General features: G+C 43.0%; 1 protein-coding gene across 9 annotated transcripts in view; it reads left to right on the plus strand.

Moving 5' to 3' along the window:
* Nucleotides 1-27,295, plus strand: part of RABGAP1L (RAB GTPase activating protein 1 like) — a 530,232-nt gene that overhangs the window by 418,204 nt on the left and 84,733 nt on the right. The window lies entirely within an intron of this gene.

The following is a 27,295-nucleotide window of genomic DNA, read 5'->3' on the forward strand; positions in this document are numbered from 1 at the left end:
GGTATGTCTGAGGCTCACACAGCCATTTATTAATTTGGGCTACCAGGTGTCTTGCCTTTGGGGCTATTCATCTGCCAGGTATTGTTTTATAATGTAAATGTTTTGGAGTAGAAGACAATCTCTTTTCCAGTTTACGCTTACCGAGACAATGGTCCTCTGTCCAAATGGTACCCTAGCCAGAGCCTTATCTGCAAACAATGGGCTTCTTAGGAGCTCTGTACTAGGGTCGTGTTTTTGTAGTGATGGATTGCTAATCTGGGGAAACGCTCTCAGTTCTTCCGTAAGTCTATGCTAGGGGAAATAATGACTTTAAATTGATAAAATGCAAGAGGATGTAGAGGTGGGATGTTGCTGGTTGGTCTCCTCTTCGATCTGGCATTTTTCTGTTGGAATGATTATAAAAGTAGAGCGTAACCATTTGGTAGCAAATTTTGGTCCTAAATACAAAGGGGTATTCTTAACTCAAGTCTTGAGGCTTTTCTATTAATTGGAATTGTGTAAGTAATGCTCAGCAAAATGGGCTGAGAGTGTATCACCAGAAAGTATGATCTTCCCACTGGGAAAAAATTAGAAAATGAAGCTTTTATTAAATCACAGTGCACTACTGAGAACTAATTTCTTTCTGTTTTTCTAGTTTAATACTTTATTAGGCTACTACTTTGTATGTATTAATATTAAAACACTTATCTCATGAAAGTGAGAGACTCTCAGCACTAAGTTGAGTCCAGCCTATAGAAGGCAAATGCTGTGCAAATTTTTCCAAATAATGCTGCCAATGCACCTCAGCCTTCATTTGGAACACCACTGCTAACTCCAATTTACTTCTACATTTGAATGAAGATTGACAGTTATTCTTCAAAGTGATTGTACATGTCCATTCCACTGTAGGTGAGTGTGCACTTAGTGAATGTTTGTCAGAGATTTTTTCACCCAACAGAACCTGTCGGGGCAGCTCAGGTGCTCTCTGCTGCTGTGCACCAGTGTGTGCAGGTATAAAAGGTGGAGCCACCCCCAACCCTTCTCAGTTCCTTCTAACTGCCCATGACAATTGTTGGAATGAATTCAATCTTGCTACTGCAAGTTCTTCCCTCATTCCAGTGTAAATTATACCCATTTTCTTAGAAATAGTAGTTAGTTGTAAGTTTCAGTTTTAGGTCTTTAGTCAGTTTAAATTTTGATACTGCTACTGTGGGGGTCTGCAGTTTAGGATTGCATATCAACAGGCACTCCTAGGTCGGTATGATTTCACCTTGTGGAATAACATGTTGAAGTTTAAGGAGAGGTTACGAGACAGCTGAAGGCAGGACTTAAATGCGATGGTGGACAAGGGCAAGCTGGTGACCAGAACAACTCTTACTTATGCACAGAGTGAAGCATGCCAGACTGCATCTTAGAAAGCTACAAGGGTAGCTAGCTTCAGTGTATTCCTTGAGCCATCATCATCTAGACATGGTGGTTCAAGTACCAGTGCTAATCTTGTCATCTCTGGACTGGTGGACAGACCCTCTGAAAGTCTGTGGGGGGTCCCCACTGTTCCCCTGCAACTAGCATGCTCTTTAGATGGGTTATCACTGGGTTGGAGAGTACGTATGGGGTCGCTGCAGACTCAAGGTCTGTGGTCTTCCCAAGATCTAAAGGCTCAGATAAATGTCAGAGAATTGTGAACTGTCCATCTTGTGTGTTGGGCTTTCCTTCCGCATATTAAGGGGAAAAATCTAGTGTTAACAGACAGAACAGCCATCATGTTTTATGTAAACAGACAAGGAGGAGCACATTCCATTTGGTTGTGTCTGGAGTTCTGCATAGCCAACTCTGTTCATGTCAGAGCTGCTTCCCTTCCAGGGGTGAAGAATATGCTGGCAGATCAGTTGAGCAAGTCCTTTTCAAGTGGTCACATTGTCCAGACATGGCCAGGTCGATCTTCTGATGGTGGGGCACTCCCCAAATGGACCTGGTTGCAGCAAGGACCAAAAGAAAGTGCCATCAGTTCTGTTCCCAAGGAGATCACAGCCCTGTTTGTTGACGGATGCATTCCTGTTGCCCTTGAAGAACACCCTGCTGTATGCCTTCCCTTCGATCCTGTTACTGCCCAGAATCTTGTCCAAGATCAAACGAGACCATGCTCGCCTCATACTTACAGTACTAGTGTGGCATCGGCAGCACTGGTTCCCGACCCTGATAACCTTGTCAGTCAGACCTACATTGTCTCACCTGCTGAATCCAGACATAATTTCCCAGGACCACGGCTGCCTCTTCCACCCCAAATTGCGGGCCCTCCACATGACAGCATGGAAACTTCATGACTAAAACTGTTAGAAAAGACTTGCTCAAAGAACATGGAAGAAGTACTTCTAAATAGTAGAAAATCTTCAACTAAGAGTACTTACCTGGCTAAATGGAAGCATTTTTCCATCTAGACCCATCAGAAAGTTGTTCCTCTGGAGCAAGTCCCAGCCCAACATTTGATAGATGATCTTCTGTACTTGAAACATCAAGATCTAGCAGTTAGCTCTGTCAAAGTTCATCTGGCAACTCTCTCTGCTTTCCACTCATCCATGAACAATAGATCTCTTTTTTCCAATCCCATTGCTATCAAATTTTTGAAAGGGCTGGACGTGTACAAGAACTTATCCCCCCCCTCATCGGATCTGAACCTCCTATTAGCAAAGTTAATGGGACCACCCTTTGAACCATTCAAGACTTGTTCTCTATTCCACCTCTCTGTGAAAGTGTTGTGTTTTATTGCAACTACCTCAGTTAGAAGAGTGGGCGAGTGGAGAGGTCTGGTATCAGAGCCTCCTGTAAGGTCTTTAAGAACAACATTTACCTTTGCCCTCCCCCAAAGTACCTGACAAAAGTTGTTTCCAACTTTCACATTTATCAAGCAATCTGTTTGCCAACTTTCTTCCGGTAGCCTCATGCTCACAGAGATGAAGAAAAGCTCCACTCTTTAGATGTCAGAAGAGCTTCAGCTTTTTACCTAGACTGGACTAAATCATTTAGGTCATCATCACAATTGTTCATCACATCGGTTGACAGAATGAAAGATCGCTCGGTATCCTCTCAGAGGATTTTCTCTTGGATTTCTTTGTATATGTGTTTATGTTGCCAACTGGCTAATGTCATTCCACCGGCTAGCATGCTAGCCCATTCAACGAGGGCACACGCACAACTGCGGTTTTCCTGGCACAATTCCTACTCTGGACATGGTCATCAGTGCTCTCGCTTGCTTCTCATTATACTAGAGCCCTTCAATCCAGGAACGATGCCAGATTTGGGCACATTGTTCTACAATCACTGTTCAAATAGGCTCCAGGCCCACCTCCAGGTCAATCTGCTTATGAATCACCTATAGTGGAATGGACCTGTGCAATCACTTGAAGAAGAAACAGTTTCATGCCTTTCCATAACTGTTCTTTGAGATATGTTGCACATGTCTATTCCATGACCCACCCCTCTCTATCGGAGTCTATGCAGTAGAAAGGAACTGAGGGGGGTCAAGAGCAGCTCCGCCCTTTATACCTGCATCCAGTAGCACATGGCAGCAGAGGAAGCTTGAACTACCCCAACAGGTACAGATAGAAGAGAAAATCTTCAACAACCATGTGCTGGGCATGGACATGCACAATGCATCTTGAAGAACAACAGTTACAGAAAGGTAGGTAACCATTTCTGTGTCACATTGGTTGACAATTTTTTATTGTGCAAGGACAAGGTTTGTAAAGTGAACATAAGGTTGAGACTAAAATCCCTTTTACTTGTCACCTACGCCAGGACTTGAATCCTTCCCTTCAGAGATGAAAGTATGGAAGGGAAGGGCTTAAAAGGTTAAGCTTCAGGTTTGACATACCTATATTCAGTCAGACCACGGTTCAAATCCTGGTTCGAATAATTTCAGGCCTGGTTTCTGCTGAGCTAAATAAATTGATTTCTATGCTGTTTACTTTGTATGCATTTTTCGGAGACCTTAAAGATAGAAGTGCCTTAGCTCTGTGTTGGCATCATAGAGAGTCGTATGGCACTTTTTGTAAGAGAAAGGAGTTTGCCCATTTTCTTAGGCCCAAATTTCCCTCACCTTACTCTTGTGCAGTTCATTGTGTGCCAGCTGGTTGTATTTCAGTGATTTTATGTATATACCTAGTTTGTGAATTATTTTGGAATCATTCAACGTAAAAGGTAGTATATTAATGATGATGTTATTAACTTATTGTGTCAGATACAGTTTTGTTATTACCACCTAATATGATGGCTACTGTGATTTTGGCTACATATGCTTAATAAGAGTCTTCCCCCCGCCCCCCCCAAACTTAGAATGACTTTCACTCTATTTGGTAAATTAAATCTGTGCAGAGTATGGAATTCTCAGAATACTTATGCTGTCTCAGTTTTTCTTCCAGTCAGTTTATTATCCTTTTAAAGGATTTTGCATTAAAATCTTTTGTCATTCATTGTTTTTGTCCTCCTGCAACTTTTCTAGTGGAGTACCTGTTTGCTGGTATTCAGCCAAAGCTATTAGACTATTTTGAGTTTAAAATTGTTACAAACTTTTGTATCACACATAAATGCAATCCCCAAACTAGTAGAAATTACCAAACCAGCTCAGTGCAATACGTCTTCAAATTAATTATTCTTAGAATAGTTAATCCTAGTTTTTAAAAATAAATTTCAATAGAGTACAATTTTATTTTCTATATAAGAATATCTTTTATATCTGTTTGGATAGCAAACTGTATCTTTAAATGATTCACAACATTAATTAATACAAGATAATATTATGGTATGCATTACAAGAAACAATGGTGTGTGGTGAATAGATGAAAGCAGTCTGCCAAAGGGCCAATAACAAAGGGAGAGAGGTATTCGGAGGGATAAGCCAGGGAGAACAGATACCACATGTAAAAAGGGGAAGGAGATCAAATGAATCAGATATGCAGAGGAACGCTCTTCCAGATAGTAAGAGCTGCAGAAAGGAGTGTTCTTTCATGAAAGGTAGCCATATTGTGGGGAGAAATGGAGCCCAATACTAGTTTAGCAAGGGAGGAGGAAACCAAGTCTGTGAGGTTGACTCTAGCAAGAGCATGAGGTCTTTTTAAAACAGGAAAGGGAATTCTGAACTAAATCCCAAAATGAATTGGAAGTCAGCTGAGTTGTTTGAGGGTGTGATGTGGACACAGTTGTGTATATGGATAAGAAGGCAGAAAGTAGAATTCTGCACATACTGGAGTTTGAAGGGTGAGATAAAGGCACAACTGAGTTCAGCAGAGGTGGAATCAAGGCACTGTCCCACTTAAGTTATGTTGCAGAGGTATGCACATCCAAATAGGTAGTGTTGGAGGGAGGGGAAGGACAACTCAAGGTTAAGAATGATGCCTAGTTCATTGGCAGTGGAGGGAAATGGAATTAAATTAAAAGAAAAATGTCAGTTTAGATTTAGTGTCACAGGCTGGCTGTGTGTGTGTGTGAGAGAGAGAGAGAGAGAAACACCACCCTGTTAGAAGGTATTATTCCTGCAAAGGAATGTTAAGTGGGTTCTGCTGACTCACTGAAGCAAGTGGTTCATTAGCTTATTCAAACATAAGAGAGGTGGGAGGGGATCTAGCAGTCCTGTTATAGGAAGCCTAGGAGCAGCCAAGCCTGGTGAAAAGATTTCAGCTGAACTTGATTTATCATTAATTTCTTCTTTGAGAGATGGCACATGTGCATTCCACTCTTGAGGTTGGTGTGCCCAGCGTACGGCCATCAGAAACGTTTTCTCATAGCGGAACCCGTTGGGCAGCTTGAGCTCCCCCCTGCTGCCGTGCACCACTGTTTGCAGTTATAAAGGGCAGAGCCGCCTCTACCCCCACCCCCCTCAGTTCCTTTTTAGCACCCATGACAGTTATTGGAACTCTGTTCAATGCCAGAACAGCGCTCGCTTGTGCTCTGTCTCTCTCTCTTTGTAAATATTGTGTGTGTGTGTGTATATATATATATATATATATAGTTGGTCTAATCTTCAGTATAGTTAGGATAGTTAGTAAGTTTTAGATGTGTTTAAACAAACAAAATGTTTCAGATTTGTTGTTTTCCCCGTTTTGGGTGGTTTCTTATTCACAAAACAGAGTTTCGTCACCAGGCTTCAAGCCCTGCGCTTCTTGCTCGAGGCCGATGCTAGTGACCATAAGGGGCTGGTGTCAGATTTGCAGAGTTCAAGCCTACAACGAAAGAGGAAGGGAGGCTAGGCTGAAATTCCTGCTGATGGAAATGGCACTCAGGCCATTGTGGAGCCGTTCTGGTTTGACTCGATGCCAAGTGCTGCAGCTTCAGTGAGATACTTGCCTCCAGTTTTAGCAGAATCTCAGCACCATTCTGTCTCACCTGTACCAAGGAAGAAATACAAACCTTCCAGTGAGACCCCAGCCAGGGCCAGGTCTCCACCCTCTAAGTCTGTTAAGGAGGTGAGTACAGTGCACCTGAAACCTAAGCATTCTTTCTCCAAATCAGTACCTAAGTTGGCTCAGTCAGCTCTGGTACTGCAAGGAGCACTGTCGAGCCTGGTGCTGGAAGCAGCACCATCAACTTCTTGAGCACTGCAACAAGAGATCCTCTTGGTGCTGACTAGCTCGGAGGCATTTGTGGCAGCAAGAAATCTGCTCTGCTTGTTGGTGCTGGTATCTCCTTCCTTAAGGAGTCTGATCCCTTGGCACTGACGCCCGATCCACCATTGATTCAACCTCTGGTTTCACAGTTGCCTGCTTCCAGGACACACGGGCCCTTGGTACCATCCAAGAGGAAGCCTACAAGGATTGCAGTGCTCCCCCTATCACCAGGCTCTCAGCACTGGTCCCCAGCCTGACTGGATCAGCCCCACTATGGTCAGAAGAGGGGGACTCTTTGTCATTGGACTCTGAGGTGGGCTCTTACATCTCACAACCCAAAAGCAGGACCCACTGCTCTCCTCAAAGATCCCCTCTGTCAACCTACCACCGTGACTCTTCAATAGGATCTTCTGTGGGAATGTGGCCAGGACAATGGGGCCCTGCCCTGTATCAGTGGCTGTTTTGGACCCTGAAGAGTTCCTCCAGCTTCCAGATCTTTCCCACACTGTGCATACTCAGTGCCTTCATCTAGGAGGGCAGAGTCTGCTCACTGAAGAGTCTGGTACCAAGCAGGTATTGAGCGTCAAGAAGAGGTTCCAGGACCTGAGCAAAAGCTGGTAGAAGAGATTCTACCGCCTCCTCTTTGCCCACTCCAGATGAGGCTGTTTCATCCGGGGCAACTCCACCCCATCCTGATGATTTTAATGTTTATCACAAGTTATTAAGGAGAGTGGCTGCAGACTGAGGTGTACAGGTTGACGAGGTTAGAGTCTCCTCACTTTGCCTGGCTGACATTTTGTCATCTATGGGTCTCTCTCCAAGGTAGCTCTGCCAATTAATGAGGCAATACCAGAGCCTATGACAGACTCCATCCTCTTTGCCTCCCACCACTACCAGGGAAGAAAGAAAGTACTATGTATCCTCCCAAGGTTTTGAGTACCTTTATACTCACCCACCTCTGGGCTCATTAGTTGTCACAGCAGCTAGTGAGGTCAGAACATGTAGGGATAAAGTGAGACAGGTTAAAAGTCAAATAGAGTTGGACCTTGCAAAGGGAATTAAAACCAATAGTAAAAGGTTCTATAGCCATAAAAATGAGAAGAAAACAAAGAAAGAAGAAGTGGGACCGCTAAACACTGAGGATGGAGTGGAGGTCAAGGATAATCTAGGCATGGCCCAATATCTAAACAAATACTTTGCCTCAGTCTTTAATAAGACAAAAGAGGATCTTAGGGATAATGGTAGCCTGTTAAATGGGAATGAGGATATGGAGGTAGACATTACCATATTTGAGGTAGAAGCGAAACTCGACAGCTTAATGGGACTAAATCTAGGGGCCCAGATAATCTTCATCCAAGAATATTAAAGGAATTGGCACATGAAATTGCAAGCCCATTAGCAAGAATTTTTAATGAATCTGTAAACTCAGGGGTTGTACCGTATGATTGGAGAATTGCTAACATAGTTCCTATTTTTAAGAAAAGGAAAAAAGTGGTGCAGGTAATTATAGGCCTATTAGTTTGACATCTGTAGTATGTGAGGTCTTGGAAAAAATTTTGAAGGAGAAGGTAGTTAAGGACATTGAAGTCAATGGTAAATGGGACAAAATACAACATGGTTTTACAAAAGGTAGATTGTGCCAAACCAACCTGATCTTCTTTGAGAAAGGAAAAGGAGTACTTGTGGCACCTTAGAGACTAACCAATTTATTTGAGCATGAGCTTTCGTGAGCTACAGCTCACTTCATCGGATGCATACCGTGGAAACTGCAGCAGACATTATATACACACACAGATCATGAAACAATACCTCCTCCCACCCCACTGTCCTGCTGGTAATAGCTTATCTAAAGTGATCATCAAGTTGGGCCATTTCCAGCACAAATCCAGGTTTTCTCACCCTCCACTACTTGCGCTATATTGATGACATCATCATCATCTGGACCCATGGAAAAGAAGCCCTTGAGGAATTCCACCATGATTTCAACAATTTCCATCCCACCATCAACCTCAGCCTGGTCCAGTCCACACAAGAGATCCACTTCCTGGACACTACAGTGCTAATAAACAATGGTCACATAAACACCACCCTATACCGGAAACCTACTGACTGCTATTCCTACCTACATGCCTCCAGCTTTCACCCTGACCACACCACACGATCCATCATCTACAGCCAAGCTCTGCGATACAACCGCATTTGCTCCAACCCCTCAGACAGAGACAAACACCTACAAGATCTCTGTCAAGCTTTCTTACAACTACAATACCCACCTGCGGAAGTGAAGAAACAGATTGATAGAGCCACAAAAGGTCCCAGAAGTCACCTACTACAGGACAGGCCCAACAAAGAAAATAACAACGCCATTAGCCGTCACCTTCAGCCCCCAACTAAAACCCCTCCAATGCATTATTAAGGATCTACAACCTATCCTAAAGGATGACCCAACACTCTCACAAATCTTGGGAGACAGGCCAGTCCTTGCCTACAGACAGCCCCGCAACCTGAAGCAAATACTCACCAACAACCACATACCACACAACAGAACCACTAACCCAGGAACTTATCCTTGCAACAAAGCCCGTTGCCAACTGTGCCCACATATCTATTCAGGGGACACCATCACAGGGCCTAATAACATCAGCCACACTATCAGAGGCTTGTTCACCTGCACATCCACCAATGTGATATATGCCATCATGTGCCAGCAATGCCCCTCTGCCATTTACATTGGTCAAACTGGACAGTCTCTACGTAGAAGAATAAATGGACACAAATCAGATGTCAAGAATTATAACATTCATAAACCAGTCGGAGAACACTTCAATCTCTCTGGTCACGCAATCACAGACATGAAGGTCGCTATCTTAAAACAAAAAAACTTCAAATCCAGACTCCAGCGAGAAACTGCTGAATTGGAATTCATTTGCAAATTGGATACTATTAATTTAGGCTTAAATAGAGACTGGGAGTGGCTAAGTCATTATGCAAGGTAGCCTATTTCCCCTTGTTTTTTCCTACCCTCCCCCCGACGTTCTGGTTAAACTTGGATTTAAACTTGGAGAGTGGTCAGTTTGGATGAGCTATTGCCAGCAGGATAGTGAGTTTGTGTGTGTGTCCCCAGGAAAAATGGGGGGGGGGGTGAGAGAGCCTGGATTTGTGCTGGACATGGCCCACCTTGATTACCATGCACATTGTAGGGAGAGTGGTCACTTTGGATGAGCTATTACCAGCAGGAGAGTGAGTTTGTGTGTGTATGGGGGTGGGTGGGGTGAGAAAACCTGGATTTGTGCTGGACATGGCCCACCTTGATTACCATGCACATTGTAGGGAGAGTGGTCACTTTGGATGAGCTATTACCAGCAGGAGAGTGAGTTTGTGTGTGTATGGGGTGGGTGGGGTGAGAAAACCTGGATTTGTGCTGGACATGGCCCACCTTGATTATCATGCACATTGTAGGGAGAGTGGTCACTTTGGATGAGCTATTACCAGCAGGAGAGTGAGTTTGTGTGTGTGGTTTTTGGAGGGGGGTGAGAGAACCTGGATTTGTGCAGGAAATGGCCCACCTTGATTATCATGCACATTGTGAAGAGAGTTGTCACTTAGGATGGGCTATTACCAGCAGGAGAGTGAGTTTGTGTGTGGGGGGGGTGGAGGATGAAAAAACCTGGATTTGTGCTGGAAATGGCCCAACTTGATGATCACTTTAGATAAGTTATTACCAGCAGGACAGTGGGGTGGGAGGAGGTATTGTTTCATGATCTGTGTGTGTATATAATGTCTGCTGCAGTTTCCACGGTATGCATCCGATGAAGTGAGCTGTAGCTCATGAAAGCTCATGCTCAAATAAATTGGTTAGTCTCTAAGGTGCCACAAGTACTCCTTTTCTTTTTGCGAATACAGACTAACACGGCTGTTACTCTGAAACCTTCTTTGAGAAAGTAACAGATTTTTTAGACAAAGGAAACGCAGTGGATCTAATTTACCTAGATTTCAGTAAGGCGTTTGATACCGTGCCACATGGGGAATTATTAGTTAAATTGGATAAGATGGGGATCAATAGGAAAATTGAAAGGTGGATAAGGAATTGGTTAAAGAGAAGACTACAATGGGTCCTACTGAAAGGTGAACTGTCAGGCTGGAGGGAGGTTACCAGTGGAGTTCCTCAAGGATCGGTTTTGGGACCAATCTTATTTAATCTTTTTATTACTGACCTCGGCACAAAATGTAGGAGTGTGCTAATAAAGTTTGCGGATGATACAAAGCTGGGAGGTATTGCCAATTTAGAGAAGGACAGGGTCATCCAGATCCTACAGGAGGATCTGGATGACCTTGTAAACTGGAGTAATAGTAATAGGATGAAATTGAATAGTGAGAAGTGTAAGGTCATGCATTTAGGGATTAATAACAAGAATTTTAGTTATAAGCTAGGGACGCATCAATTAGAAGTAACGGAGGAGGAAAGGGACCTTGGAGTATTGGTTGATCATAGGATGACTATGAGCCGCCAATGTGAAATGGCTGTGAAAAAGGCTAATGCGGTCTTGGGATGCATCAGGAGAGGTATTTCCAGTAGGGATAAGGAGGTTTTAGTATCGTTATACAAGGCACTGGTGAGACCTCACCTGGAATACCGTGTGCAGTTCTGGTCTCCCATGTTTAAGAAGGATGAATTCAAACTGGAACAGGTACAGAGAAGGCCTACTAGGATGATCCGACGAATGGGAAACTTGTCTTATGAAAGGAGACTCAAGGAGCTTGGCTTGTTTAGCCTAACTAAAAGAAGGTTGAGGGGAGACATGATTGCTCTCTATAAATATGTCAGAGGGATAAATATCAGAGAGGGAGAGGAATTATTTAAGTTCAGTACCAATGTGGACACAAGAACAAATGGATATAAACTGGCCACCGGGAAATTTAGACTAGAAATTAGACAAAGGTTTCTAACCATCAGAGGAGTGAAGTTTTGGAATAGCCTTTCAAGGGAAGCAGTGGGGGCAAAAGATCTATCTGGCTTTAAGATTAAACTCGATAAGTTTATGGAGGAGATGGTATGATGGGATAACATGGTTTTGGTAATTAAATATTCATGGTTAATAGGCCCAATGGCCTGTGATGGGATATCAGATGGGGTGGGATCCGAGTTACCCAGGAAAGAATTTTCTGTATTGTCTGGCTGATGAATCTTGCCCATATGCTCAGGGTTTAGCTGATTGCCATATTTGGGGTCAGGAAGGAATTTTCCTCCAGGGCAGATTGGAAGAGGCCCTGGAGGTTTTTCGCCTTCCTCTGTAGCATGGGGTCACTTGCTGGAGGATTCTCTGCTCCTTGAAGTCTTTAAACTACGATTTGAGGACTTCAATAGCACAGATATAGGTGTGAGGTTTTTTGCAGGAGTGGTGGGTGAAATTCTGTGGCCTGCGTTGTGCAGGAGGTCAGACTAGATGATCATAATGGTCCCTTCTGACTTAAATATCTATGAATCTATGAGAGTGACGGGGCATTAGGATGCCATCACCCAAATCAAAACATGCTATGAGGTTGGACTTATACAGCAGAAAGATTTATTCAACAAGAATTTGCAGCTGTGTATTGCTAACCAACAGGCTCTGTTGGGGTGGTGTGATTTTAATTTGTGAGACTCAATGGAAAAGTTCAGGGAGCTTCTCTCAGAGAACACTAGGCAGGAATTCTCTTCTCTGGTCAATGGGGGCAGATCAGCTGCGAGAACTACGTTGTAGGCAGGGCTGGACGCAGCAGATTCAGCTGCTAGAACCCTGGCTTCTGCAGCTGCCATATATAGATCATCCTGGTTGCAGTCTTCTGGCCTTCCCTGTGCAGTCCAGAATACTATCCAGGACTTGCCATTTGAGAGCCTTCTGTAATTCCTGGACCACACGGACAGCAAGCTCCATGGACTTAAGGACACTAAAGCCAACTTGAAGTTCTTAGGTCAATAACATCTGCCCTGTCAGGAAGCACTTTCAGCCTCAGCAGATGCACCAATATTCTGCTCCTCCGCCTCAACAAGGACCTGTCAAAAAAAAGGTCCAAGGGTGATGGGTGTAGGCCTCCCCGTCCTGCTGTTTTGCACCAGCTCCAGCTCCAGCCCCTTCAAGACACCCAGGAAATGCAAAGTGGTCTTTTTGATGGGCAGTCAAGGTGAACATGAGTCTCCATCTCTCTAGATCCAAACACTCTCATCTTCACAAGCCATCTGTCCACTTCCACAGTGCTTGGTCCCCGGTTACTTCAGACCAGTGGATCTAAAGCACTGTGGAAGTGGGATATACTCTCCAGTTTGCTGCATTTCCTCCCTCCCCATTCCTCTTCAGGGTCCACTTTAACAAGAAAATCCTTATCCGGGAAGCACAATCGGTCCTTCGCTTAGGAGCCATAGAGTAGGTTCCAGATGGTTTCAGAGGGAAGGGATTTTATTCCTGATATTTCCTAATCCCAAAAGTGAAGGCGGGGGAGGGCGGATCTCAGACCAATTATAGGCCTGCATCAACCTAGCAGATTCTTAAAAAGATAAAGGCTCGCATGGTCACCCTAGCTTCTACTATCCTTTCCCTGGATCCAGGGGACTGGTATGCCGCTGTCAACTTAAAAGATGCCTACTTCCATGTATCGGAGGGGTAGCCGTGTTAGTCTGTATCCACAAAAACAATGAGGAATCCGGTGGCACCTTAAAGACTAACAAATATATTTGAACATAAGCTTTTGTGGGTAAAACACCCACTTAATCCAGCTCAAAAGAAGTACCCCAGTTTCTGGTAAGTCAAAAGCATTACCAGTTCACTGTATTGCCTTTCAGCCTGTGAGCAGCTCCCCGGGTCTTTACAAAAGTAATGGCAATAGTAGCTACATTCCTCCAAAGGTTGGAAGTTCAGGTTTACCCCTGACAACTGGCTGGTCAGGGGCCAGTCCAGACTTCAGATACATAAGTGTTGCCCTGATTCAGTCAATGTTCAATGTTTAGGGACTGTTAATCAACAGAGAAAAATCTCTCCTCTCCCTGGACCAGAGGCTATACGGTTCAGAGGGGCAGTACTGGACTCATCTCAAGTGAGTGCCTTTCTTCCAGACTCCAGGCCATCTGATCAATTGTTATGTTTGACAGTTCACCCAGTCACAACAGCACAAAACTGTTGGAGGCTTCTAAGTCACATGGCCTGTTGCACCTACATGCACTCTTGTACCTGTTTCAATATGCCAGAATGTGCCGCAGAACGCGGCAGGACTGGCTGTTATTAGTCTACTTGCCAAGCCGCCCTCAGTTAGACTTAGTGATAAGAGTGTCCTCTCGTGGCCTCACATAGATTGGTGGACAAACCCTGCCAATGTATGTATAGGCATTCTGTTTGCCCACCCACCACTGACTCTCACACTAGTGACAGATGCTTCTGCTGTGGGATGGGGAGCCAACCTGGGTTCTCTGCTGGGCCGACACAAGGTCAGTGATCCTTAGAGGACTTAGCTTTTCACATGAGTGTCAGAGAACTGAAAGCTGTGAGACTGGTGTGCCAAGTATTTCTATTGCAGATCAGGGGAATCAGCCTGTTGTCCTCACAGATAACACAGTGGCAATGTTTTACCTCAACAAACAGGGGAGAGCCTGCACTTCTCCACCCTTTCAGGAAGCCACTCTACTGTGGGAGCTCTGTATTGCCTATTTGATAAATCTAGAAGTATCTTGTCTGCCAGGCATACAGAACAGCCTAGCAGACTACCTGAGCAGATTGTCTGAGTCACCACGAATGGTCTTTTTGCCCAGATGTGGCCAGAAACATCTTCCATTTCCTTTTAAGAGAGACGCTTAATGAACACTGGTCATAGGATTATTGCTATACAGAGGACTTCAGAGCTACTTCTTCCTTAGTTTCTGCCAATCAAGGGCAAAAAGGGGGATAGTTTAGAGACACAACATGCTTTGCAGCTCCCATTTATATCAATTTTAGCCTTTCCTAGCAGAAATCATTGATAATTGTGTTAGGGCTGTTGGCCAAATAAGTTAAATGTCAGCTAGGACAAGTTTCTCTCAGCTTTTGAGGAGAGAGGTAAATAACCCATCCACTGAGATATTGTATGATAGACCCAGATGGTTTTGATTTCATATGCCACAATGTATAAATGAGACTGGAAACCCCTGATTTGGAAGATTTAACCATGATATTTAAAAGCAATTATTTCCTTTCTTTGTAGCTGGTTGCTTCAGATGAGTAAGAGCAAGCATGGTTGTTTTTCAGACCACATTGATATTTTAAGAACCTGTCATCTTGCCTGGAGCTACAACCGTGAGAAACGTGCTAGTGAGTGTGACACATGACATTGTGGGCAATAGTGATGACATTTCTGAAATGAGGAATACTATATTAGCTGCCCCTTTGTTACCAACACAGCCCCTTTATTTGCTGCTGTGTACGTCGTTAACACCCAGAGCCCACCTCAGATTGCGCTACAGTTGTTGCCAGCCTCAGTGCCAAAATGGAAGCAGTTAATTCAACAAATATTTTGCTGGACAAATGCTTTGTTAGAACTCATGACAAATCTGTTACTCTCACTTAAGTATATGAGATGGTCATGACCAAATTTATTTAGTTTTCAATAGTAGCAAAGAACAGTTTCTGGATATTTTCTTTGAGATGCAAGTTCGCTTTTGTTGAAATTCCCAAAATATATCCCTGTTTTGTGCTTTTGTTGGGCAAGCACTAGGGGATGTGGGAGAGCCATGCATTTCACAATTGAAATATGGACAAGCAGTAAAAGAGTCTTGTATGTATGTTAATGCTCTTTAGCTCCTCTGTCATCATTCACTGTAAGCACTGAAAGTTTTACAGTAGAACCTCAGAGTTACAAACAGACAGGTCAACCACACACCTCATTTGGAACTGGAAGTACACAATCAGGTAGCAGCAGAGACCACAAAAAAATCCTGTTATTGCAGGTTTCTTTTAGTTCCAAAACATCAATTTTCTGAGTGTTTGGAAATATACACAAAGGATTCTTTGCTCCCTTGCTTCTTGCACCTGTGAAAAATGGGTATAAAATGCTGCCATTCTGCATTTTACTGCCACTTTGCCTAGGCCTAAGTTATTGTAAAGGGGCAAGGTGGGAGAATCTTGCCCAGAATGTCCACTAAAAGTAATGAGTTCATTTTCCCCCAGCATGAAATCCCTTTCAGGATCCACAGAGTGTAAGTGGCAAACTGACTTTTTTTTTATTATTATTTTATTAAATAACATCATACATCTGCTCTGAGAGAGAGACTGTGTGTTTTACTAATGCTAAACTGGAAAGTGGTTATGACAATAAATCAAACATATATGGTTCTCTTTATGAATCTCAGAGTGTAAGTGCCATGGAGTGTTTTCTGTAAATTGCTAAGCTAGTGATTAACAGGACAGTTTCTAAATACACCCAGTGCCCTCTATAGTTGTACCCAAAAGGATAATTGGAAAATACAGTGACCTGTGAAACTAACCTGAGCAAAGCTGTTTTATTCCCTGATCTTAAAAATGTGTTGTATAAAACAATACTGAAGATTACTTGGACTGAGATTGCATGACTAGGACCTTACATTTACACAGCCAGTTTTAGCAAAAAGTTGTTGTTCTTTGATTGTCTTACATTTTGAAGTGTTCCAAATGGTCCAGTTCCAAACATATGTGAAAAGTGAGGTTGCTGTTAATGACTCAAGCCCTTTTAAAGTTTTATTTCCAATGTTCTTGTTTTTAATCAGTGCTGCTCTTAGTGCTTTCTCATCCTAGTAGCACAAATGTGAGAAATGTATAACTGCTGAAAATAACTTAACATTTCAGTGAATTCATCATTCATCCCTTTCTGGATAGCACAAGCATACTTTCCATTATCTTATCTTCAAACTAGTAGTTCTCCATTTGGCCCTCTTATCCTCTATCAACAATATCATGGCTACAAAGTAGCATAACAGGCTGCTAAGGCCCCTTCATTAGTTTCTGAGAGATGACTCAGAAACTGTCCTGAGAAAACCAAAAGTGAATGTAACTATCTCCAGGGCAGCTAACGAGAAATACCATCTCCCTGGAATCTGGGCACAGCAGCTGAGGTCACCTTCTGCAGAACAACAGAAGCTCCTCTGAAGAGGATTTTAGAGGCTCTGCTGTCTTTTTCTGTAGGGAGAAAAGCCATGTTGCCTAAGTTTCAGCAACAGCCATCAGATGGCTACAGAACTGACCAAATCTCTGGCTGCCAGAAACCCATCAGTCAAACTTGGCTATGACTTCATGCTACCTTGTTTTGGCCTCATCTTTCTTCCACATTGTCACATAGAAATATCATCTGGGTGCCTTGTGGTGTGGGAGCTAGTATTCAGATACTGGGTAAATGCTTAAAATAGATGGAAGATCTTACCTGGAGAAGAATTCAAATAGCTACAGCAATCACTGACAAGTACAAAGATTCAAGGTCTCCCTCAATGCTGAGCCCTCTATGTTGTTCATCTTTGCCATTTATTTTATGTCTAATGTGCTGCTTGGGATTTGGGGCTTCTCCTGCATTCCAGTTATTCTGAGACTGAATAACAAACCTGAAAGCAGGGCCACAACTGTGCCAAGTCATGATTTTACCAGGAGGTTTGCAATATTGGACTATAAAGTGGATAGAAAGTTGGCTAGATTGTTGGGCTCAACGGGTAGTGATCAATGGCTCCATGTCTAGTTGGCAGCCGGTATCAAGTGGAGTGCCCCAAGGGTCGGTCCTTGGGCCAGTTTTGTTCAATATCTTCATAAATGATCTGGAGGATGGTGTGGATTGCACCCTCAGCAAGTTTGCAGATGACACTAAACTGGGAGGAGAGGTAGATACGCTGGAGGGTGGGGATAGAATACAAAGGGACCTAGACAAATTAGAGGATTGGGCCAAAAGAAATCTGATGAGGTTCAACAAGGACACGTGCAGAGTCCTGCACTTAGGACGGAAGAATCCCATGCACCGCTGCAGACTAGGGACCGAATGACTCGGCAGCAGTTCTGCAGAAAAGGACCTAGGGGTTACAGTGGACGAGAAGCTGGATATGAGTCAACAGTGTGCCCTTGTTGCCAAGAAGGCCAATGGCATTTTGGGATGTATAAGTAGGGGCATTGCCAGCAGATCGAGGGACGTGATCGTTCCACTCTGTTCGACATTGGTGAGGCCTCATCTGGATTTAGTTGGGGATTGGTCCTGCTTTGAGCAGAGGGTTGGACTAGATGACCTCCTGAGGTCCCTTCCAACCCTGATATTCTATGATTCTATGATTGGATGTTTTTCTTAAAACTGCAGCTCCTGGAGTCATGTTAATACATGAGAATCTCAGCTTTCATTGTTTGTTTCTGAAAGTAAGTTTCTAGCCCTCATGATTTCACAGAAGAGCTTGAAAATATGAACCTGAAGGTTCAGTAATCAGAAAACAAATAAAAAGAAACCCACTTTTTTTTAAAGACCCCCTTTAAGCCGGATTCCTGGTTTTTGAATGCTCTGGGTTGTCAATACTCGTTTAATGCACTTGGGAAGAAAATGGTAAGTTACCATTTGTCTCAACACTGGTAGAGTCTCCCAAAGTGAGACCAATCTTTATTCGGGGATTCAAAGTACGGGCGGCCCTAGACACAGTGAAACCAAACACAGTTGTAACTTTAAAACAAGTCTGAAAGCACTGGCACCACTCTGTGTCTTGAGGACAGTCTGGCGAAAACAGAGAAGCTGTGTTCATTGAAGACTGTGTGTAAAGTGTGGTGGAGGCTGTCTCATTCATTTAGGGTGTGTCCCTAGCAGTGATTTACCACCCGGTCTGGAACACATCGATCGGTGCTAAGTATGATGGTTCTGGATTTGAATGGTTTATTAGTTAGGAGCTCACTAATTATTAGGGTCAGTGGAAATTTGCAAGAAATACTACTGTTTTTTAGGTAATTGTGGGATAGTATTCCATGCATTTGGGGGACACCTTGGAGGTAACTTGTACTTTGTTATTAGATTGGTAGAAATTCTTACACAATTCTACATCTAGCACAACTCATACATGTTACGTAACTCCAAAGTCGGCATACATCTTCAACAGCCAATAGCAAATTTGGCTGCTGTATTTTCCCCACATTTGCAGAATCTAAGGAGTGATTTATTTTGTCCCAAACTTCAAGAGGCTAGGCACTATCAGTCCTGCCAACAGGGGTGGAGGGAAAGGAAGGGGGCAATTGCCCAGGGGTCTGGGTGATGTAAAAGGGCCCGGGGGCGGCATCAGAGCAACGGGACTAAGGGCAGCTGCCCTTCCTGCCCACCCTCACTCCATGCCGCTCCCGGAAGCAGCCGATAGTGCGTCCCTGCAGCCTGGGGAGGGGGTCTCCATGCACTCCCCCCTCCCCGAGCGCTGACTCCGCAGCTCCCATTGGCCAGAAAATGCAGCCAATGGGAGCTGTGGGATCGGTGCCTACGGGCAGCAGTGTGCAGAGGCCCCTTGGGCCCCCTGCCTAGGAGCCGCTGCCAGAGGGGTGTGCCGGTCACTTTCAGGAGCCGCCTGAGGTAAGCGCCGATCCTCTGATCCCCTCCTGAATCCCAACGCCCTGCCCCAGCCTAGAGCCCACACCCCGCACCCAAACTCCCTCCCAGAGCCTGCACCCCAACCCCCTGCCCCAGCCTGGTGAAAATGAGTGAGGGAGCGGGAGAGCGAGCTATAGAGGGAGCAGGGGAGGAGCCTCAGGGAAGGGGCGGGGCAAGGGTCTTTTGGGTTTGTGAGATTAGACCGTTGGAATCCTTCTGGACAGGCGTGTGGAAGCCCTGGCTGTGCCGGAAGAGCGCACCCAGTAATGCAGCTGGCAGCTTGCTGGGCACCAGCCAGCGCAGGTGCAGCACTACCCAAATGTCAGGTGGACTGCGTCCGCGTGGTACAGCTTGTACATGCATGCGGGCACATTGACTATTCTGCCCTGGAGCCCAGAATTGCTGTCAGCGGGCCTGGGCACTGTAAAGTTACCTGATCAGAATCTAAGGGCAAAGCACAGTCTTGTTCACAGCTGAATTTGCCAGGCAGAACAAGTTAAATGGAAGATTTGCTATAACCAAAACACAAGTTATACTTCAATCAAACACAAGTAATTGGGCTCAATACAGGAGGTCAAGAATAGATGATGTAATTGTCCCTTCTGGCCTTCAACTCTATGAACTTGCTTTCCTGCAGTCTAAACATATTGGTTAATGGCTGCTCTTCTGCCTTGGCATAGCTCACATATGGCAGCTGGCTTCTCTTCTAATCCCTCCTCACCCTCTTCGCAGTGGGAGGAAAGACTTGATAATAGCCGCACATTAAGGCCCTGATGAGAGCAGCCCCATCCAACCTTGTAACTGTGTTTTTTCCATCCACACTTCAGAGCAAGTAGGGTTTCTCCCATTGGATTGGTTGTGTAAGAGGACAGAGCGCTGCTCTCATCACCTTACATGAACAGCAGCTGACAGGTTCAACAAAATTGTGGCTTTTTCAATATGAAACAGTTACCCAAACTCTTGTCACAGGTGCATGTTAACAAGGTGATCTGTGCATCCTGGGAATAACCTTGGCTCTGCCTTGAGGCAAGACCTTTGTGGTACCTAGCTAATAGTTTTACTAGTTGAGTCAAAAAGAACAAACTAAGCTAGTAGGGACTATGCTAAACTTGTCTCAACTGGAAATTGTTCTTTTCATAGCTTAAAACAACATTCATTAATAATGTTGCTATTTAAATAGTTCCAACTAGGCTTTGAAGCTAACACCTGTCTGAGGTGAGAGGTTTCAGAGTGGCAGCCGTGTTAGTCTGTATCCGCAAAAAGAAAAGGAGGACTTGTGGCACCATAGATACTAACAAATTTATTTGAGCATAAGCTTTCGTGAGCTACTTTCATGATGCATCCTATGAAGTTAGCTGTAGCTCGTGAAAGCTTATGCTCAAATACATTTGTTAGTCTCTAAGGTGCCACAAGTCCTCCTTTTCTTTTCTCTGAAGTGAATGAGTAATAATGTTCACACCTTTATTGAAACTGCTGTTTGGCCTGGAAACAGTTTCCTGCCAGGCTGGATTAACAAGTAACCATGCATTGATTTGTGTGTAAGGGAATCTATCTTTGCAATGGGAAGGGCTAGAAATCTTTTTTTTGCTATGAGAGGGGAAAAGCCAACCCAAAACCCAGCCAAAAAGTGAAGGAGATCCTTGTAGAAAGGCTCCAAGGTTGCAAGAGATGTTCACCCTCCTGGCTCTGCCAGTGATGCATCAAATTAATTTTCCAACATAAGGGACAGAAAAAAATTGCTCGTTTATCAATTTCTGAAGGAGAAGCCAAATCAAACTGGAGAAAATTGTTTTCAGGCCTACAGAAAGTGCTGCTGTGTCATGTGGGATTTCTTATTAAAAGCTGATCTTCAATTCCACTTATTATCCACGTGCTGTTATCTCCAGTTTGCAGAACTGCAATCCTGTCATCACAATAAGGAGGGTCGTGTTTTTTACTGCGCACTCTATTCTCTACTTGGGCTACATCTCTGATTCATGGTATAGCATCGTGCAATGAACAGGCACCTCTGAATGTCAGATTGAAGCTCTACAAAAGAACAGTACTTTTTTTGCATAAGCCTCTAGAGTCATCATTTCCCTTAACTCAGTAAAGATAGGTCCTTGTTGTTAGGATGCAGTACATTTATTTCTGCATAAACAAATATATTTGTCTAGCAACACAGAATTTATCATACATATTAGGTATTTCTTTGATCTGTGCAGTCCCATCTTTTTGGGTATGGGTATTTGCTGTGGCTCTGCATGCACTTCATGCACCCAGGACCAGAAATTCTCATTGGTCCACACCTATGCCCTGCATCTCATATGCTGCAATCCAAGTGTATAAATGGTGGCGTGGATTGACCATCTCTCCAGTTCCTTTTTATCACTGGCCATCTGGGACAGAACCCTCCTGTGTCCATTAGTCTTCTAACTTCTACTTGATCCATTATCTGTAAATATTGTACATAGTTTTAAGTTTTGTTATTTTACTCTTTTTATTAGTTAGTGCTTTCTAATAATAATAGTTAGTGGACAGCAAGGATTTCTGTCCCTCGCGCCCCCTTATTTCCTCTATGACCAGGTTACTTATGCCCAAAGTCCCAGGTTTCAAACCTTGCCTTGCCTGTCCTCTGGTCTTCTTGGTAAGTGATCTGCACAAGATCTGCCTCTACTGCTTCAGGGAATCTCACATCCCTTCAAAGTGTGAGATCCACCGCTCCTTCCCCCCTCATATAGGCAATCGTGGGAGTTCAGTCTTCACAGGACTTGACAGAGGTTTCCATGAGATCTTCATCTGATCCAGGCCCTTCCCACTCACCACAGCATTGAGTGGAGCCCAGAACTGATTGAGTTTGAATGAGAATGTGAAGTCTCCTGCTCTGTAAAGACTGAGCAGCCCTTTGGTGAATGTCCTTCATCCATGTTTTAAGCACTCCAAATCCTCATTTGTAATCGATATTTTATTGCTGTAGGCCTCACAGCACTTGAAGCCCAACATCTTGTCAGCTTCAGCCATGATCCCTAAACACCAGGGTGGATAAAAATCAATGATTTAAAAAAAAATAGATTTTTTTAAATTTAAATTGGATTTTTTTATTTAAATTGGATTTTTTGATAAAATGCTTTTTGAGGAAAAAACCTATCTAAAGATACTTTTAATTAAGATACATTATAGCTCCACAGATATCTCATCATGGAATAGGGATTATAAATTCTTATTCTATAGTATGAGACAACATAGTCATGTAATGTTTAAGAAAAATTTTGTAAATGAGTTCCAGTAGTTTATGGATTAGGGACCCAATTTTATGGGGTTCCAGGGGTTTCTCTATAGATTATTTAGCTTAATCTTTCTATCTACCCAATGGGACTCAGAGCTCAGTCTGGAAGATACCATCAGAGACACTTAGTTTTGCAGTTCTCAAACTGTGGATTTGTGTCTCCAGAGATAACATGCTTGTTAACAGCAAAAATGTTTTTAAATTAATTAATTAATTGATATATAGAGGTTAGAAATAACAGACCTCAACCCTATTGTCCCTCTGCAAATTTGTGTACACAGAGGCAATCCCTCACCTCTCTCTAAAAGTGCAAAGTTTCAAAAAGTTCAGAAAGATTATTGGGGGCGGAATAGATCTGGACAAGGAGAAGAAGTCTGGAGATAAATGTGAGAAGGGAGGGACAGGCAGTAGAAACAAAAGTGAAACAGTTTGAGCAGCATATTCCAGAAATCTTGAGGTCTTTCTGAGTGTAGCCTTCATTGATTTGAGATCTACCATACCATTCTCTCACTAGAAGGGAAAACCTATCATGGCAGCAGGCCGTAAAAGAGACCCAGTTTGGGAATAAGAACCATTCAAGAAATATGTGTTTGCTGATAACGTTTTAAAGAAAGTCACACCAGTGAACTGGAAGTCACTTCGATTCAGAGACTGTTGAAGTGATAATCTCACTTTTAACAGCAGTAGCTTCTTCTGCCGGTGTAGAAAGAATATTTTCTTCCTTTGGACTAATTCATTCCATATTGAGAAATTGTTTGGGACCTGAAAAAGCAGGAAAGCTTGTTTTTCTTTTCTAGATTATGAACAAACAGGAAAATGAAGGTGAAGACGACTGAGTTAGTGCAGAAGCCAATATTTTAAGTTTCTCATGTTGACCTGGCTGACATAGTCGATTTTATTTTTGTTGTTTTTTTTTAAATATTTCATTTAACTATTTTAATTAAAAACAATTTTAACAAAAACAAACCTGATTTTAAAAAACTTGAATGTTTAAGTATCAGAGGGGTAGCCATGTTAGTCGGTATCCACAAAAACAACGAGGAGTCCAGTAGCACCTTAAAGACTAACAGATTTATTTGGGCATAAACTTTTGTGGGTAAAAAAACCCACTTCTTCAGATCCATGCATCTGAAGAAGTGTTTTTGAATGTTTAACTAAATTCAAAAATTAATATGCTTGTTTTGTTAAAATATTATATGTTTGCTGTTGAAGAAACAAATCCAGACTACATAATGTTGTTGTTTTAGTTAAAAAAAACACTTTAAATGTCTTTCTGGTGATGTTCTCCTCCTAATACAGCATGGCAAGAAATTCCTCCAAATATTAATGACTAACCTGTTGAGTTGGAGATAGTTCACCTCCCAATGACTTCAGAAATATCTGCTTCAATTAGCTTTGGTAAATGAAATAAACAAACAATCATTTATTTTCTGATATAGTTGTAAAACTAATCTGAAAAGTTTTCAAAATAAATCACTTTAAAAATGTATAGTGTGTACCTTCTAAAAATAAAACCTACATCTATCTCTGAGTTGTGAAGAATATGTATTAAGGTTATAACAACCAACAAGAATGCACTTTTATGTAGAAATCCATGATTAAATCGAGTCCACCCTGCTAAACACACATGGTCCTGTAACCAGAACCAATGACTAATTCTACAGAATAGCTCAGGAAAAGAACAATTAGTCTCACATTCCAATGCAGAGGAGGAAAGTGGCCAGGCCTGTGCAATGGTGTGGACAAGTGAAATGAACCAATGTATTCTGATTTGATTCAATGGTAAGATAAGAAACCTTTTACAGAGGTGTTTCCTTTCAATTGAGAGGCCTGTGTAGGACTTCACTTCTTCCCCCTCTTTTCAATGGTGTCTGGGGTTCTAGCATTGTTGAAAGCCAAAATATTTATCTTATCATTATTAGCATTTATTACTATAGTTTGATTTTCTGTAAGGCATGTTAAGCACCTAGGCAGGGAGAATCAACTTTGATGCCAACTCCTGACCACAATATACTAGGAAATATCTGTCTGACTCCCCAAGTCTGCTTCACATCCACTCCTGCAGCTTTTCCAGGAGGAATGGCCAGTTTTTGGAAATCCAGTTCTTTGTCAAAGTCATCAGACAAGATTTTCAAAAGCAGTGTTGAAATGAATCCTTATACTCAAAAGGGACATTATCTCAGGGCGTGCTGTCCTGTCAGTGACTGTGCCAGAACACAACCCTAAGGGGTGAAGGTGGTTGAAGATGCAGAGTGGTCATCCTGCACTCTCTCCACCCCCACACTGCTCCAACAACCCTCACATTCCCTGCCCCTGCTCCAACCCCCATATTCCCTAGCTGTGCTACAACAAAATCTATACAACTGTAAAAATGTATGAGCAGCTCACATTTAGAGGGCTCAGAGTAGCAGCCGTGTTAGTCTGTATTTGCAAAAAGAAAAGGAGTACTTGTGGCACCTTAAATTGTTTAGTCTCTAAGGTGTCACAAGTACTCCTTTTCATTTAGAGGGCTATATAGCAAAAATCCATTGACCAAATGACCCAGTGACTTGCTTTCCTTTGATTACAGTCCGATCCATTGTTCAAGAAATCTGTTACTTTAACTGTATACTAGAGTCTTTCATCTTCCCTCTATTTTATTAGTGCAAATTTCCTTGACAGTACTTCTCTAAAATTTTACTTAAGAACTTTAAAACAGCTCTTAAACCAGAACTTTTGGTCTCTGGGCAGAACATCCAGAGGGAGCCCCAGCAGAATGGAGGCAGAGAACAAAATGCACAACATATATTCTCTGAAAGCTGCCAGAGGGTGCACCTTAACTTCACAGTGCAAGGTACAGCTCAGGTTCAATGACCATAGCAAGTTACTGTGAAAACAGACTGCCTGCAGAGCCCTGATCTTGCCGCACATGCACATTTCACTCTTTTAGGTCATCGGTATATCTCATGCTGACCTAGATTCTATATCTTACCCTTCATAATTTTTTCAATATTGTTTCCCCAAAGGGGGAGTGGGTGCCATGCACTAACTGAGATAAATATTGAGTGGTTGAGGTCAGTATGGCAAAGGGGAGAGCCATAGTTTGAGCCTCAGATGGACACAAAAAAGGTTAGAAGAACTAGGTGATTTTGTACACAATCTGTTTTTAGGAGGTGCTGTGTCTTGGGAACCCCTTTCACAAATAACTCCAAATTTGGACTAATAACCCTACTCTTGACCCCCATGAAGCACATCAAATTTCAAGACAATCGAAGTAAGCATGTAGATTTTTGAGCACTTAAATCGTTGCCCTTTAAACAGTAAGCAAAGCTCAACATTAACTATAGCAGAGCTGCCACTCTGCTGTAATTTCAGAAAACTGAAACTAGTCAGAAATTTGATTCCCAGACATACGATCAGTCTCTTAAGCCAGGTCTATACTCAAAATGCTGCAACGGCACAACTGTACCGTTATTCCACCTCCGCGAGAGGTGGTAACTACATTGATGGGAGAAGCCCTGCTGTCGACATAGTGCTGTCTACACCGAGTGTAGGTCGGTACAAGTGCATCGTCTGGCTGGGAGGCAGTGGTGGATATTTTCACACCCCTGAGCAACATAGTTCTACTGATGGAAGTTTATAGTGTAGAACTGGCCTTAGATTTGCTTCTCTCTCTCTACCAAGTAACTTGTTCCTAGGTACCAGCCAAACATGGCATGCAATATCTAATACAGTAGTTTCCTGGCTTCTTCTCACTATCGTCTTAAACCCACATTGGCACCATAAGGAAAGATGTGTTATCAAGTTATAACTCTGATGACCTTCCAGTCTGGCTTGATTGGCAGAGGGGGGAAAAAAGCCTCCTCTTATCACTGCTTGAGTTATTTTAAAATACCAAATGGTTCCTACACTGATTCCTTGTGACTTCCTCATTCCTGAACTTGAAGAGAGACTTTTGTATTGAAGGAAATTAGATAAAGTTTGGTGTCTAAAGAAACTAGATCCTGGCAAACTCATTGTCCACAATAGTCCTTTTGATGGTAATAACATCATACACATTTGGCAATAGGTATGTTGATATAGTACTTGTACTGGTGGTGGGGTGGGCTCTTCCTTTACATGAAGTAGGGTAATTTTCCTCTTCTCCCTTCAACTTCACTTGTGCCCATTTCCATCCTGAGATGTATATACAGAGTTTCCATTGCCTTTAGTGGAAGCTGTGTACACACAAAGGCAGAATATGGCCCTTCATTGCCTTGTAATATAAAGTGAGATTTGGGTTTACTTGTAGTAAAAACCGCAAATACACAGGATAGAATTTGTCCCATGCATGAGTGCAGTTTGGAACAGGCAGTATCCGTGCTCCTTAAAGTGAAGGACCCAGAACAGAAAGTTCTCTGTTAGCTCAGTGCCTGGGATGGAGACAACAGCCAGGCTGTCGTCATTTCCCCGTTTCTGGCTTTTCAGTTCTGCATTGAGAGACTGGCATGTTTTGATGATGTGTGGACACAGAGACGGGTGCCATGTAGTCCAGAAACAATATTTTTAATTCACTTTTTATGCCATATTCTGAGATTACCCAGAACCATCCACTCAGACAGATGTGAAACACCTGATAAATAAGTTGCAGAGGCAAGGTGTGTGAGGTAACATAATTTATTGGACCAACTTCTGTTGGTGAAAGAGAGAACTTTCGAGCTACACAGAGGTCGTCTTCAGTTCATTTCTTGCAGTCATCTGACCAGGGAAATCACAGGATGCAAACAGGAAAGATGCTGCATTTTGGACACTTAGAAATCATTGAAAATCTTCCTCCTTTCCTTGCTTTTTGGTAACAAACAAACTTGCACTGTATGGAGTGAAAGGATTCTTTACAGAAACAATATTAATTGCTGAGGTGAAATATGAGGATGGATGG

The sequence above is a fragment of the Lepidochelys kempii genome, chromosome 8, assembly GCF_965140265.1.
Source record: "Lepidochelys kempii isolate rLepKem1 chromosome 8, rLepKem1.hap2, whole genome shotgun sequence".
NCBI classification, from domain to species: Eukaryota; Metazoa; Chordata; order Testudines; family Cheloniidae; genus Lepidochelys; species Lepidochelys kempii.